The 16266-nt window shown below is 47.3% G+C and overlaps 1 protein-coding gene across 2 annotated transcripts in view; it reads left to right on the forward strand.

The window, feature by feature from the left end:
- Window positions 1-12729: 12729 nt before the first annotated feature.
- Window positions 12730-16266, forward strand: part of ZHX2 (zinc fingers and homeoboxes 2) — a 188054-nt gene continuing 184517 nt past the window's right edge. For both annotated transcript variants that reach the window (XM_044928790.2, XM_044928784.2), the window contains exon 1: window positions 12730-13159. The gene's annotated coding sequence lies outside the window, so the exon portion shown is untranslated. The remainder of the gene's footprint in view (window positions 13160-16266) is intronic.

The following is a 16266-nucleotide window of genomic DNA, read 5'->3' on the forward strand; positions in this document are numbered from 1 at the left end:
TGGTGCCTCCAGGGATGGTGCGAAGGACCCCGTGGGGTAGCTTCCAGGGGCAGTGAGAAGACACGGGTGGTTCATCTCAAGGCAAAGGTGGTGGGTGCAGCATTGCAGATGAGAGAGCAGGCTCAGACCACCCACTTCAAATCCGGGCGCTCCCACTTCCTGGTGGTGTGCCCTGAGGCAGCCCTCTGCTTCTCAGTAAGGAGGCAAACAGTGCCTCTGGGTCAGCCTGTGAGGTTTAGGTACATCCCAGGAGGAACTCTTAGCTCAGTGCCTGCTGCCTCTCACCTCTCAGCAGATGGCTTTGCAGCAGCAGCAGCCATCATAAGAGTTGCAGTGCATTTCTGGAAAACCATTCTAGAGCCTGGCTGGGCCAGTGATGGTCCCTGGACCCAGCCTCAGCCTGCCTCCTACTTTGTGCTGTCCACAAGCAATGAGTAGTTTTAACATTTTTAAGTTAGTTTGAAAACAAAAACAAAAGAATAGTAGTAATAATTCATGACACATGAAAATCTTATGAAATTTACATTTTAGCACCAATAAATAAAGTTTTATTGAGACATGGCCAACCCCATTCATTTACAGATCTCCTATAGATGTTGCCATGCTCCAACAGCATCATTCAACAGCTGAAATGGAAACCGAAGTGCTGCAAAGATATTTACTCTCTGGCCTTTGAGAGAAAACCTTTGCCAATCCTTGCTCTAGAGATTGGATTACAGAGGCTCAAAAATACAAGGAGGAAGACTGGTTAGAAGGCTCTTACTGAGAGGGAGCAAAGGAGAACAGTGAAAGGAAGAGAAGGAAAGAGCTGGGAAGGGGGTTCTGGAGAGGTGCTTTGAAAACTAGGAAGGGCTTACAAACATTGGGCTTTGCCAATCTTTCCTACATTGGTCATGGTCATGACTACTTCTGTCTGTAAGACTTAAGAGGTTTTTGCCGGTTTGACATCAGTTCCAACATTCTATCATTCCAAGATACTTTATGGTAACAGCAGAGGATGATTTCAGAGTCCAGGTGACTGACAAGCTGGTAGCGTCACAGATGTATAATGCTAGCATTCTCTGAGCAAGCCCAGTGCTGGGGTGTATAAATAGAAGTCAGAGATCATCAGGAAATATTCCTGGGGCTGAGGTCATCCTCCTGCTACAACATCATGGCAGGACCAGGTGAGATCTAGGTCCACATCTATTGTTTCTGTTGTTCACTCACTCAGTTGTGTCTGACTCTGCAATTCCATGGACTACAGCATGCCAGGGTTCCCTGTCCTTCACTATCTCCCAGTTTGTTCAAACTCATGTCCATTGAGTCAGTGATGTCATCCAACCATCTCATCCTCTGTCGTCCCCTTCTCCTCCTGCCCCCTATCTTTCCAAGCACCAGAGTCTTTTCCAATAAGTCGGTACTTTACACCAGGTGGCCAAATTATTGGAGCTTCAGCATCAGTCCTTCCAATGAATATTCAGGGTTACCCAACAGCAAACTAGAGTCAGGAGAACATGATGGATTGGAGAGGGGACCAAAAAGTCAGCTGGAGAATAACACCTGTGAAAAAGTTAAAGCAATTGGATAATTATGGATTATCCAATAATGGTGGGTGACAGGTATGAGGCATCTACTATGTCCCAGATGTTGTTGTCAGCTATTTACATGAATCATTTCATTTTATCCTCACAATCAACATCACATGGTAGCTACCACAGTTAGCTCCATTGTTCAGATGGAGGCAAAGAGAGAAAACCCAAGACAGTACAACTTGTCCATGAAGGAGTCAGAATTCCATTCCAGGAGATCTGGGTTGGAGCTCCTGGACTTAACCACTATGCTTCACTATCCTCTGTTCCAGCCCTGGTGGTGGGGGGGGGCAGGGACGGGGTGGTGAAGACTGAGGGTTATTTAGGAACTACATTTAGGGTCCTTTTGTTATTTCCCTTCACAACTCCCACAGGGTATATTATCTACAAGACAGCATTTATTATCTTATGATCGATTTATTGCTTTCTTGAAGTCATATGTGACCATTTAATCCTTGCTCATCAGCCTGCAATGCCATCCTCAAAATGCACACACACACACACACACACACACACGTCTCATCAAGGATGGGTTAGGATTTTCAATGGACTTTTTTCAAACTGCAGGTAACTCTCAAAGCACCCAGAGCACCCCTGGGGGCGTAGACAGAAGGCCACCGCTAGATACACAGCTCAGGCCCTCTCCAGCTCTCCCTGACGTATCACCAGGTCAACTCTTCCACTTAAAACCCAACCAAGTGGTAGGGGCATGCCTATCTGCATAAGAAACAGAAGCTAGACCAACGACAACCTTAATTATCACTGCCAATTATTAAGTGCACTGTGCCTTCAGTTTAATCCTCTCAACCATCCATGGGTTGGAGAAGCTGGGTGGGGATCATTATCCCTGTTATTCACAAAGGAAACAGAGGGTCAAAGAGTTCAAGTACTTGCCACAAACCCTCAGGGAGAGGATGTCTGAGTCCGTATCCATGCTCAAAACCTCCTGATTTTGAATCCTGCCTCCAACTGCAAGGCCATGACGACTCCACAAAGGAATGAATGATCAAGGTCTAAGGAGCAGCTCTGTTCAGTGGATGGTTATTGATCACACACGACATGCCCAGTATTGTATTAAGCCTTGGAGATGCAATAAGACAGAAATGGTCCCTGCCTAATAGAATATAGAGTCCAATGAAGACAACTACAGAATTTATTCATTCAACCAATATTCACAGAGAGTCATCATGTCAGAGCCGGACACAATTCTAAGTGTTTAAAGATGTGGCAATGAAAAGAAAAGGCAGGGATACTGACCTCATATTCGGGCATTTCAAAACACTGTGATGGAGCATTTTAGACAGGCAGTGGAAAAACTGGAAGGGGAAACAAATCTGGGACGTGCCTTCCCAGCCCTCCAGGGAGCCATCCAGTGTTGGTGGGAAGTCTGGGCTCCCGAAAGGGTGATCACCCACCCAGGCACTTCCCAGAGTCATATCCCGGGAGAAGGTGTGGGAGAGACTGGCTGGTTTCTAGCCCTGGGTAGCTAAAAAATCCCAGTTGTGCTGAATGCCCTGGGGTTCTCCAATTATTAATATTTTTAAGAGGTGTCATGAAGTTCTCCTCCCAAGTGCTCCAGAAGAGATGAATTTTAATCCACTTTTATGTAAACAGTGACTATGTTGGCAAACAATATTCTGTCATGGGCTGGGGGTGAGTGGCATGACAGGCAGTGCCATGATGTTTAATGCCTGCTCCAAAATGTTTGAGAATAAAAGAGATATTTTTAATTAAGCGTCTTAGAAGTGGATGCAGTGAGAGGGGACATGGTTGGCAATTTTCAAGTGAAACAAAGCAGGTTTCCCCTCTACCACCATACTCCACAGAGTTCATGACAACTGCGCTTGGAGGTTTCCCATAACTGGACCTGCAAGGAGGACATGTTTTATCAGAATCTAGATTAGGGTAGAGGTGGCACATTGAAATGACAAGCTCCAGCCACCATCTCCTTCAAGTTGGGATTGGGACCTCAGAGGACTCTGAGACTAAATGCTGGTCCTGGCTGTGCCAAGCTAGCATGACCTTTCTCCTGCCACGTTGCCCAAAGGGGCACACGTTCCATGGCAATGTGAAATTTCCTCTTTAAAGTGAGTCAATTTGGAGGAAAGTATTCCATATACAAGGAAGCAGGTGGTCCTATACGACAAACTCAAGCTGGTGCTGGATAAATGGTTGAATTTTGAAAACTTTGATTGGACCCATCGCCACCTTTCCTGAATTTGAGACAGAGAAACTGAGGCTCCGAAAGTTTAAATGAATTGCCCAAGGACACACAGCAGGATGCTTCTACTCACCCTTCTCCAGTGTGCTGTTCACATCTGTCACACAGGAAGCTTCAAACTTTCAAGAAAGAAATGGGATTCAAATGTGGAAGATAAGCTCAGAAACCCTGTGTCAGTGGAGGCAGGGGCAGGGGGGCACAGATGGAAATGTTTGCTTTATTTCTCTAAAAGGGAAATGGATCAAGATCCTTTAAAGATACAGGGTACATCTAAGGCAAGTCTTCCAGTCAAGATGTCCCCACAACACCTAATTCCCTTCATAAGAGGAGCTGAGCATCCTCTATAAAGCAGTAACAGTAGATTCACCTAGAGACCCCAAGTACACATGGTAATCCTATGAAAATGGCTTTAAAATTCCATCACTTAGGAATTCTACTTCTGGAAAGATGGAATAGACACAATTTTCCCTATTCCTCCTGCAAGGGACAACTAAAATCCCTGGACATTACAGGCAAAACCATTTCCAAATCTACAGACTCTGAAAGGTGAAGAGAAGAAAGCAGACCAATTAGGAATCTCAGGATCTGAGGAATGACATGGTCATGAATTCCCTGGGTTTTCTTTTGCTTCGTACACCCCACAGTTGAAGCTGACAAAACCAGCAACCTGCAGGGACCAAGAAGTGCTGGGAAAAAAATTCCCAGTGAAACTCAACCAAAGCCTGCTTTCTCTAGTCAAAGGACCAGGAAAGAAGCAGAGTAGCAAGACAAATTTTTAAGACAAAAGTATCTCTACCCGAGTCAAACAACACAGAAAAAAACTGTGGTCCAGCCTTAATGGTGCCTGCAAGGGCCCAGTGAGCAGCCCAGACTTCCATTGGATGAAGGATGAAAGACTATCAAAGAAACAATGCCCCAAACATCCCAAATTTCATAAAACAATGTAGAACTACAGATTAAAGAAGCTGTGGGTGCTCAGTTGCTGAGTCATGTCCAACTCTTTGTGACTCCATGTACTATAGCCTGCCAGGCTCCTCTGTCCATGGAAATTTCTAGACAAAACTACTGGAGTGGGTTGCCAAACCCCAAACAAGGTAATTGTGTATGTACCAAACAAAGGAATGGGGAAAACTAATAGAATGGAAAGGAGAACTAGACAAGTTCACAGTCACCCTTGGAAATTTAAAACAGCCTTTTCTCAACTTATAAAACAACTAGACAAAAATTAGCAAGGGTATAAAACTCAACAACATCATCAACCAAGAAGAGCTAATAAACATTTATAGAACACTCCACACAATAACAGAGGAATACACATTCTTTTCAAGTGTCCATGGAACACATACCAAGATAGACTATATCCTGGGTCTTCCGAGCTCAGTGGTTATTGGCAGAATTCAGTTCCTTACGGTTTCAGGACTGAGGTCCTCGTTGTCTTGACTGTCAGCCCGGGACTGCTCTCAACTCTAGAGGTAGCTTTCAGGCCCTCGCCATGTGACTTCTCCACCTCAGCAGCAGAGAATCATCCTTTCTCACACTGTGAATATCTCTGAATTCTTCTTCAACCAACTCTGCTTTTACAGAGCTCATAGGATTAGACAAAGCCTATCCAGAAATCGTCATAATTTCCAGATTATAAGGCCAACTGATTTGATATTTTAATTAGGTTTCTAAATTCTTTCACAGCAGTACCTTGGTTAGTGCTCAGTTGAATAAACAGGGCTGGGAATCTTGAGTATCTTAGAATACTACTTAGAGTATCTTAGAATACCACTACCCCACTTTCTATGTTAGGCAAGAAATGAGGACACAGAGATGGCTGGTAAAATATCCATCCTCAAGGGGTTACAGTCAAGTGAATGTAGCAAAGAAGTGACTGGAACACAGGGCAATAATTGCTAATTCAAAGAAAATGCAGTAAATATCCTGTTTACTTCAGAGGAGGCAAGACTAACTCTCTTGGGAAGAATGCAGGCAAGCTTCCCAAAGGGAATGACATTTGATCTGAGTCTTGAAACACAGAGAAGGGAAGGCATTCCAAGTAGAGGGTGCATGACTTAGAAAGACGGGAAAGACCACAGCAAATTTAGGGAGTGTCAAGTAATCCAGTGCTGAATCTTAGAGGACAACATTAGAAGACATGGTTTTAATTGATGCATGGATGTAGCACTAAATGGTCCTGATTCAGAAAGAAAGTTATTTTGTTGCAGTTCTCTTTCCATCCTTTTAATTAGCTCAAGAAAAAGTTACTGGTTTGTTGTTAACACCTTTCTACACCTTTATCCTCTGGCTCTACCTTCTGCAAATGAAAGTGTCTAGCTAGCATTCAATAGCACTCTTTCTTTCTGTGGATTATTTTTGTTGCTACCTTTCATTTATTACAATCAGTGTTGGATTTCCTTTTCCCGTTGTAAGAAAAAGCTTATTATTATCATCATTATTAAATAAATACTTACCTTTAAGTTTTGAATATAAAATGTCAAATAATTTTACAGGTAGTACATACGCCTCTGGGGCAAAAATTGTGAAGGTGGTTTGTAAATGAGCTAATTTAGGACACAAAGTTGTAACAAGAAGCAATCAAGATTAGCAGTCAGGATTTATAGTCAAACTTGAGTTCAAGTCCAACTCTTCTATGATTCTTAGTCTCCTACTCAGACAGTTGTGAAGACTAAGTGAAACCAAGTGAAGGGGCATCTTCAAGGTGTCTTCATGCAGCAGCCTTTCGAGTCCCGACCACAGTGCATGGCTCTGAAGAATGGAGATACAGGCAACACCAAACAGGAACTAAACTCCAGCACCTACTGAGTATCTGTGCTAAGAGTATTTATCTGCTTAGGATCTGGGATGTGTGTGTGTTTTGTGTGTGTGTATGTGTGTGTGCATGTGCTGGGGAAGCGGGGGTTATTCTTAGGCTGAATTCAGCTGTTTTGTGAAAAACAACTAATATCACAACCCTTTTGTGAAAAGGTTGTCACTCAGAGGAGTGGCCAGCGCAGGCGTCATGGACCAGTGCCTCCAATCCCTTGTCTGGCTTTCTCTGTGATCTCAGAATGCTACATCCTGCAGAGATCAGTGGGAAGTGCAGCTGGAATATTTAGACACACATGCAAACGAAAACAAGAGGAAAACACCTCCCATTTCAATTATCTATTGCTATGTAATAGACTAACATTGGCGGTATTAAACAGCTATTATTTTATTATCATCTCCCTTGATTCTGTGGGTTGATTGGGTTACGCTGGGTGGATCTTCTGCCCCATGTGATGTCAACTGGGGCTACAGTCAAGTGGGAGGTCAGTTAGTCTGGAACGCCCAAGATGGTTCACTCATATGGCTAACGTCTTACTGGGAATATGGTTCACTCATATGGCTAACGTCTGACTGGGAATATGGTTCACTCATATGGCTAACGTCTGACTGGGAATATGGTTCACTCATATGGCTAACGTCTGACTGGGAATCAGCCATAAATCAGCTGGGGCCGTTGTTCCTGACATCTTGGTTTTCTGCAATGTGGCCTCCCCTTGAAGCTTGGGCTTCTCACAACATGGCAGCAAGACTCCAAGAGGAAGGAAGCAGAAAATGCCAGACGCATAAGGCCTGGGCTCATATGTCTCAGAATATCACTTTCATAGCATCAAAGCAATCACAGAATTAGTCCAGATTCAAGGGGAGGGGAGATAAACTCTATCTGTTAATGGCGAAGTGTCTTTCATAAAGGGAGGGAAAGGATTGACTGCAGCCATCTTGGGAGAGCATGGACCATACCCCCTGAAATTTTCATTTACTGCAAAGGGTTTTTACTCTAGAATTATGTGTCCCACACCCCACCACATCTCTTTTGAGTTTGCAAGCCAGTGTGGATTTGCTGTTGTTAGATTTAGGGTCCCATAAGGGTAATGCTGCTTTTTATTTCTTCTCCTCCTGCCATTTCTAAATTTTCAACCCAGTAATGAGTTATCAAGGAATTTATCATAAGTCATCTTGAATGGTTCAAAAGATTTGATGCAAGGTTTTCTATTGCTAATGTTTCTCACGTTGAGAATTCAAATGAGGACTGACCACCCATGCTGTGTCTCACCAGACACAAAGCCTATGCACCACAGAAACACAAGCCTTGATCCTGGTAACCGATGTGCTTAGCTAAGGTCATTCTAGGTAAACAGAAGATGCAGATACTCTTGAAAAGCACTGGCTCCCTATAACTGGATAAGCCTTGACAAGAAGTGCATTTATTCTTCCTTCATTCATTCAGCATTCATTTGTGGGGCACCTGTGATATGCCATGTTGGTTTAAACATAAGGATAGAGCAGCAATGAACTAAACAAAGTACCTGGCCGTAGGAAGCTTACATTCTAGTGGGGATACAACCAAATAAATGCATAAGTAGATATAATAATTCTCCTCCAGGGTTCTATAAAAAAAGAGAGACAATATCTGATAGGAGCCATGTTTAGACCCCTTTTGGTATGATAAAAAGTGACGAAGATGGGGCATAGAAATAGCATTACTTTTGCAGTTACAAGCCCTGGATTCAAATTGTGGTTCAGAATTTAGTTTGTGAACTTGAACTAATGATGTGGTCTTTATGACCCTCAGTAACCCCCTCCGTAAAATGGGAACAATAATGCCAGTTCTGCTTTCCTTATAGAGATGATGCTAGGATCAAACCAGACTGTAAAAATCAAAGAAAAAATAAGCTCTGAGTTTTCCGCATTTGGTAAACTTTTAGCTCTCCACTCCAAGCAGGATCAAGTCGCTGCCAAGCCAAGCTCCTGCTGTAAACTTGAAAACATCAAATCCCAGCTCCAATGCTACCAATGCCATGGGGTGATCTCAGGGCACGAGACATTTTATATCAAGCCATGGGGTGGGGAGATACAGACATGCAAGGAGACAGCCTCTGTCTAGCATGCCTCCTTTCTTCCTTTCACTCGCAGGTATTCAGTAAAGCAATCTGAATGTTCTAAAAGGTCACACTCTGTCTCTCTTTGTTGTAAGTCGTGTCAGTGGTGGCCATTCCATGCTACAGTTGCTAAATTGATATTTAACTGTTTTCATTTCTCTTAAGAGTTTCATAATGGAAAGAGTAAATAAATGTAACGTATGGAAAGATACATATCAAAATTATAACCAGTGCCCAGTTGGACTGCTGATGTTTTCTTTTTCTTGTTGCTCTGTTTTCTTTTTTCATTCATTTAGAAAAATGCTTATCTAGCAGTGAATGCAGGGATTAGATAGCTGGAAGGGGTAACCCCACAACCCCCATCTCAATTCCAAATCTTTGCCCACCCTCCACCACATCTCTTTTGAGTTTGCAAGCCAGTGTGGATTTGCTGTCATTAGATTTAGGGTCCCATAAGGGTAATGCTGCTTTTTATTTCTTCTCCTGCCATTTCTAAATTTTTAAGACTTCTTAACCTGGCCTAGTTCTTATCAAATCATGAACAGAAGCTGCTTCCTCCCTACTTGGCCTCTGTAAATCACAGTGACAGACTCCTGTCTCTCCTTGGTTTTGAAGCCACCAGACAAAGATTTGAATCCAGATTCTTCTGCTTACTGGCTGAGTGACTTTGAAGAAGCTTCTTAAGTTCTCTGAACTGCAGTTTTGTCATCTGTAAAATGGGAGAGAGAATACCCACAGGGAAGGTTGGTTGTAAGGATTTAACAAGATGATGTGTAAGAAGGGCTGATACATAATAGAGGCTTGAAAGATAATTGCTAATAAAAGCAGTCCTGGGAAGCACTGGAGGCTGTTCTAGGCTAAGGGTGGAGCTTGGGTTGTTAATAAAAGGCAGAATTGTACAATCATTAAGAACTCTGGCTCTAGCCTCTGAAAAATCTAGTGTAAATCCTTGCTCCCTCCCTTTGCCTTGGACACGTTACTACATTTCTAAGAGCCTTGGCTTCCTCACCTGTAAAATGCACATAATAATAACTTACCTTAACAGTGGTTCTCAAAATCTTATCCAGGCATCCTGGAGGCCCCCAAGACGCTTCAAGGGGGTCCTCAAGGTCAAATCTGTTTTGGTTATAGGGGTAAAATATTACTTACTATTTTCACTCTGATTGTTTCTAAAGTGTACAGCTGTTTTCCAGAGGCTACATGACATACAGTGTCATTGCTCTGATAGCACTGTGTTTGTAAATTCCTGTGCTTTAATTTTTTCAATTTCTAATATGGTAAATGTCAAGATGTATAAAACTCAGGTTAACAAAAGCTATTTGGGGTCCTCAATAATACTAAAAGTCTAAAGGAACCCAAGATAAAATCACTGCCTAAGGGTTGTTGTAACAATTAAGTACCGTACCCCTGAAACTAATACAATATTGTAAGTCAACTATACTTCAGTTAAAAAAAAGATTCAGAAGCAACTGGTATATGTATACAAAGCACTCAGTAAACATTATCCCTATAATTATTGATTCCAAAGCTCCTGAATCATAGCAGATAAGGGTCTGCCTATTCCACCTACACATAAAGCAAACTGAAATCAAATTCCAGCACTTAAGGCAAAAGTCACCCTTGTTTCATCCCCTCCTGTTTATTTATATAGTAAAGGTTGAGTCCGTGCTAAACTTTGAACAATTTAAAGACACTGAGGCACATAAGAGGCCCACACAGTGCCCAGGAGATCCAAGTGCCCTGAAGATATGGGAACTCAGTGGACAGTCCAGAGGGCTTACCCTGCTTGGCTCAGCCATGACCCTGGTATCCTATTACTTACTGGCCCAGCCAGAAGAAGGAGGTAATGGTGGCGTGGGGGTGGGGGGTGGGGGGAGGGGATGGCAGAGGGAACCTGGCTTATAGAAACCCCTCCTAAGCAGTTGACCAGCAAAAGGGAGGTGCAGCCTCAAACAGGAATAGCTTCCTTAAGGTTTCAGTAATTTCCATGGAAACAAGTTGAAAGCTATCATTTTTCAAGGGAAGGTGGGGAAATGGTGAGATGACCTGGAAGAGTCAAGAGTAAGCAATATAAAAATATTAAGAGTTGGGGACATCTTTTTCTTTCACTCTTCAGACACACCCTTGAGGGAAGAAAAAAAAAAAAAAAAACACAGCATCCCTAAATTCTGGTTTTGATGGCAACTAACAGATTAGGATTTTAGACAGTAGGTATCAAATGAGTTTGAGAAAGATGCGACATGACCTGGATCATAGTCATTCAGCAAATTCTTGACAATATTTTAAAAGCCTGCCTGCCCGGGCAGCTCAAGCCTCAGGTGCCAGAGGGTCTCGCGAAGAGATCCCCCCTCCCAGGCCAGAATCTAATTTTATGCACTGCTAACAAGCAAACCCTACATCAGCAATAACGGAACAAACAGGTGCAAACCAGTAAGAAAGTTTTGCATACGAGCTATTTTTATTGCAAAAATTCCTGGGGACCCAAAGAAGAAACGAGTTCTGTTGAAGAAACGAGTCTCTGGGGAGATCCTAGGAAAACCTTTTGGCTTCTTTCTTCTCCTCAGCCTCGGAAACGAAAATGCCGAAAGGTCACTCAGTGCCTTGGCCACGCGGTCAGCCCCAGTCCCGGTCCTCGCCTGCAGCCACTCCGCCGCACCCGGCCACCTGTTGCTGCCCTCGCGCCCGGAGCCGAGTCGCAAGCCGCCGCTAGAGTTCGTTCTAATTCCCTGGAGCAAAGGCTGGCCGGGAAACCCCGACGCTCCGAGCCTGCTAATCTTCAGGGCAGGCGGGGACTCCGCAGGGCCTCCCAGCCCCAGGCTCCCTTTGTCTCCTCGTGGCGCTCAGAGCATCAAAAGTCAACCCCAGACAGCATCCTCTGGACCCCTCTTGGCTCGTGCGCGCTCGCGCTCAGCTCACACCTGGGAGATGCTGACGCGTCAAGACGCCCACGGAGGGGAAAAGGGTCCATCCTGGCAGGATCCGGAGGCGCAGACAGGTTGCTCTCCGTGAGATTCCAGAGCGCCTCCTGAATCCCAAATTCCTTAGAGCTCCTTAGCTGAGCACTGTAGCAGCAGCGCCGCGCCCCAAACGCAAGTTCGCGGTTGCGGAGGCCGTAGGCGGAGAGCAGCGACTTCCCGACTCGCCTTTGCTCTAAGGAGCCCAAGGGGAGATCCAGGGGGAGGCAACACTTAGGGATGCCCTCCCGCCAGGAACGCCGGAGTCGCAATTTCGAAAGTGACCCGCCTCGCTTCCGAGGGACTTGCCTGTGAGCGCCGCAGGGGTGTGCATTTCTGGAAGTCTGAGAATCCCAGCGAACGCTGGCCGGGCAAGAGTTTTTAAGTCAGCTCCCGGGGCGTCTGTTTGTTTATTGACGCTTAGGGGAAAAGTCTGAGGATGTTTAACCAACCTCAGACCTGGCGCAAGCGAAAATCTCAGACTCTCTTGGGCAAAAGTCCTCTAATTTCTAGTCGTTATATAAGTAGGGGCTCTTTCTTACCCTGCCTACCCTAAGCGCTCTCGTTCCTATTCCAGGAGTTAAATGTGTCTCGCTTAAAAAAAAAAAAATTTTTTTTTTTAAGTTGTCATTATTTCCTTGAGTCCAAAGACGGGAGAACGCGCAGGCCGCGCCCCGGGGCGCGCGGCGGCCCCACCCTTGCGCTGCGGGAGGGACGCGGGGTCCCGGGTGCCGCTGGCTTGCGTTGGAGCAGCCGCGCCCCGCAGTCCCTCCGTCCGCCACTCCACGTGGTCGGGATCAACAGTTTGCTGAGCTCATCAATGACACCTTGAACTTTTAATAAAGAAAATGGGTATTGCGCCGGGAGGGTTCGGCCGCGGCCGCCTCGCCGGGTCCTGCTTAATATTCAATGATCTCGCTCGCGCCTCCCCCTCCTCCCCTAGCAGAAATTCCACCGAGTCCGTTACTGGGCTCAGACTTTTAACTTAATTTACGGGGCCCCCACCCCAACCTTGGCTAGTAACCAGCGCCTTGAGGGCTAGCTTCCCCCCCTCCCACCCCTCTAGCTCCCGCCTGAAAATTGACATTTCGCCGGCGTCTCCGGAGGGAGCTGAATTTCACTTTGTAACTTTCTGCGGAACCCGAGCCCGGGTGGCAGCTCGGGTGGTGGTATCGTATGCAAATACGCATGCTGACGTTACAGATCATGTGGGTTTTGGCGTAGATTCCCCACTGATCGAGACATTTTTCCCCCCCTTTTTTTCCTTTTTTTCCCCCCCTTTTAAAAAATTTTGGCCACTGTTCTCCGTACGGGGGCTTCTGGCTGGCTGGCTGGCTGGCAGGCTGGCTTGGCCCCCTCTTTCCCACGGAGCCCGAGCCGGGCGCCCGGTGGGGAGTGGGGAGTGGGTGGGGGGGGAGCCAGCAGAGTTCCATTTTGGAACGCCCCTGTGCCGCGTCTCCGCGTTCCCAGCCCGGGTCCCCGCGCTCCCAGCCCCCGGCGCAGGTAAGAAACTTCGCCCCGGCGCGGAGCACCCCCCCACCGCCCCGGCGCAGCCGGCCCCGAGCCCCGCACGCCGGGCACCGGCCACTCCAGCCCAACTTTCCCACCGCCGCCGCCGCCGCCGCCGCTCCCGAAAAATGTGTTGTTAATGGGACTTGGCCGGGTTTGTGATTGCAAAGGGGGGCGCGGGAGGGGGGTGGTAGGTAGTGTGCAGGCTTTCTTTTTTTCTTTTTTTTTTTTTTTTTTGCGGGTGGGAGGAGATCAGAAGAGTCAGAGGTGGGGGAGATTTTTTTTTTTAAGAGTTCTGATTACAAGTTTGGATAAATGGGAGGCCGAGCGAGGAGGAGGAGGAAAAAAACATGTCTACGTTTCCCTATGTCGACATAAGCCACAAAAAAATATGGCGTCCGCTTTCGACAGGGCGTTACGTAGACCCGACTGTGTTTTTATTTATTTATTTCGGGGCCGGCTCCCTCCCTCCTTGGCCCGAGCGCGGCGCTTTGTGCGAGCGGGGCCGGTCCCGCGGGGACTCGGCCGGGACGTGGCCCCGGCTCCGCGGGGTTCGGCGGGCGGGGGGCTGCGTGTGTGTGCTCCCCGCCGTCCCCCACCCCCCCGCCCCGCGCTCCCCGCGTCTCCCCGCTCCCGGTGACGATTCGCCGTAACGTGGTGGCAGGAAGCATGACGCCGTGGGCTGAGGCTCGCCTCTCCGCTCCGCGCTCCTGGCGGCTGCCGGCGGCGCGGGCGGGCGGGCGGCCGGCCGAGCTACCTGCCGCGCGGGCCGGGCCGGAGCGCGGCGCTGTCCCCACGCCCCGCTCAGGTGCCGGGGAAGCCGAGTGGGGAGGGGCGGCGGGGGACACCCCCTGGGGACCCCCTCCCCGCAGGGCCCGGCGGCCCGCCCCAGCCCACCGTCGCCACCCCCTCCGCTCACCGCCACCCTCCACCCCCCACCCCCGGCCAGGAACCGCAGGGGGCGCGTTTCGTCTCTGCCCCCACGAGAGAGGTTCAGCTTTGTTGGTGTTACGGCTCCTTGGTGGGGTCCCCGGGACTTGGTCGACTCTTCGCCTTTACAAACTTGCCCCTTTCCCAGCCGCTGTGCAGGAGGCTGCGGAGGCGCAGATGAGCGGAAAGTTGGAAACCAGTGAGCATCACAGGACGGTCCCCTTGGGCTCGTCGCCGTGCGGAGCTCGGGAGGCGGCGGCGGAAGGGGAGAGGGGTGTGGGAGGCTGGGGAGAAAACTTGACGGGGAAGCCAAGTTGTGATTTGCTCAGGCTTCCACCTGATGGATTGGTTTCCAAGCCAGTGGGGTCTCTGCCTTCACAGCAATTTCCGCGATGGCCTTTTGTTTGTCTGGAAGGTGGGGGAGGAGGAAGGTGGGGAAATCAAGACTTTCCCTGGACCCCTCCTCTTGAAAGTGGCGCTGCCCAGACCCTGGAGTTCTGTCCAGCGCAATCCCCGACGGTCTCCCTCTGTTATCAGTGTTAATGTTGAATGTTAGCCGCTCAGTCGTGTCCGACTCTTTGCGACCCCGTGAACTATGGCCACCCCCACCCCCACCCCAAGTCTCTCTGTCCATGGGGATTCTCCAGGCAAGAATACTGGAGTGGGTTGCCTTTCCTTCCTCCAGGGGATCTTCCTGACCCAGGGATCGAACCTGGGTCTCCCGCATTGCGGGCAGATTCGTTACCGTTTTCGCCATCAGGGAAGCCACCTGGTGTTGTTAATGTTACTAATAGCAGCTCCCCAAGTCCGAGTCAGGCCGGTGAGGGGGAGCGGGGTGAAGGATTTGGGGGACAGGCATTGCCCCCTTCGTTCCTCGGGTTGCTCAAACCTCCCACAATTATCCTCTTAAAACACACGCATACATAGACTCATTCACTCACTCACATGCACATTCTCTCTCCTGTAATGTTGAGCAGAAGTGAATGCCTTGAAGTGTAGGGAGTGAAGTTCTGAGAGCTCTTCAAGATTTCCGTCAAAAGGTGATTTTCTGTTTATGAGGGCAGTGAGTTAAAGTAGTGGAGTCCCAGGACAGTAATGTCAAAAAGCATTTGGATGACAACCAAGTGGAATAAATATCTTGTAAAATGGCATGTTTAACAGTAAAAATAGATTAATGGAGCCCTCAAGTGCTTGAACGGGACTCACATGAAGGTTTAAGTTTAAAGGGAAAGTTAATATAAAGCTGTAGACACATCTTCTTTTAAGGCCAAAGGGGGGAAATCTACAAGTAAGATTGAAATATGTCCCTGACAAGGACTGGACACACGATCTGGGAATATCGTTGCTATTAAAACACTCTGCTCCATTGACTGTTCTCATGTGCATATTTGCCTTCTGGCCAGGTTTGGTGTCAGCGAAGGATCCACTTGGAAGTTAACAGCGCTTAAGGGGAAAATTCAGAGGCCAAGGTTTTGGGGTAAATGGAATATACTATTCCCATTTAAAGGCAAAAATCAAGATGCCACAAATGTTTGTTGGCACACAAGTATTCTCCCAATGTAAATGCAGCGTGTCTTGACATGCCCAAAGGCAACCCCACCTCAAGTGTCCTGTCCCCATCAGGACCATGAGACTCAGTGGGGTGCTGTGCATTTGACAAAAAAGGATAATGACAGTGTTTGATAACAGTTGCTAACACTGTTTCAGTATGCCAGGCATAATGCTGTGTATTTTACATGCTTTACCATTTAATTCTCACTATAACCCTATGAGATAAATACGATTATTATCCCAAGTTTACAGTGGAAGAAACTGAAGCTCAGAGAGGTGACAAAAACTTGCCCAGAAGCCACACAACAAGAGTTAGACTCCGCATTTGAAGCCAAGTCTTAACAGCACTCCAGTATAGCAGCTCCTCAGATATGGGAAGTTGTAGTTAGAATGAAAAGTAAAGGCAGAAAAGAGGGAACAAGGACCACTGCCCAGTGGTCCAAACTTGTAGGAATTTTCCTGGGTTTCATCTCCTACATGAAAGAAAGTAAAGTCACTCAGTCATGAGCGACCCCATGGACTGTAGCCTACCAGGTTCTTCTATCCATGGGATTTTCCAGGCAAGAATACTGGAGTGGGTTGCCATTTCCGTCTCCAGGAGATCTTCCCGACCCAGGGAT

This window comes from Bubalus bubalis, chromosome 15, assembly GCF_019923935.1.
Source record: "Bubalus bubalis isolate 160015118507 breed Murrah chromosome 15, NDDB_SH_1, whole genome shotgun sequence".
Classification (NCBI taxonomy): Eukaryota; Metazoa; Chordata; class Mammalia; order Artiodactyla; family Bovidae; genus Bubalus; species Bubalus bubalis.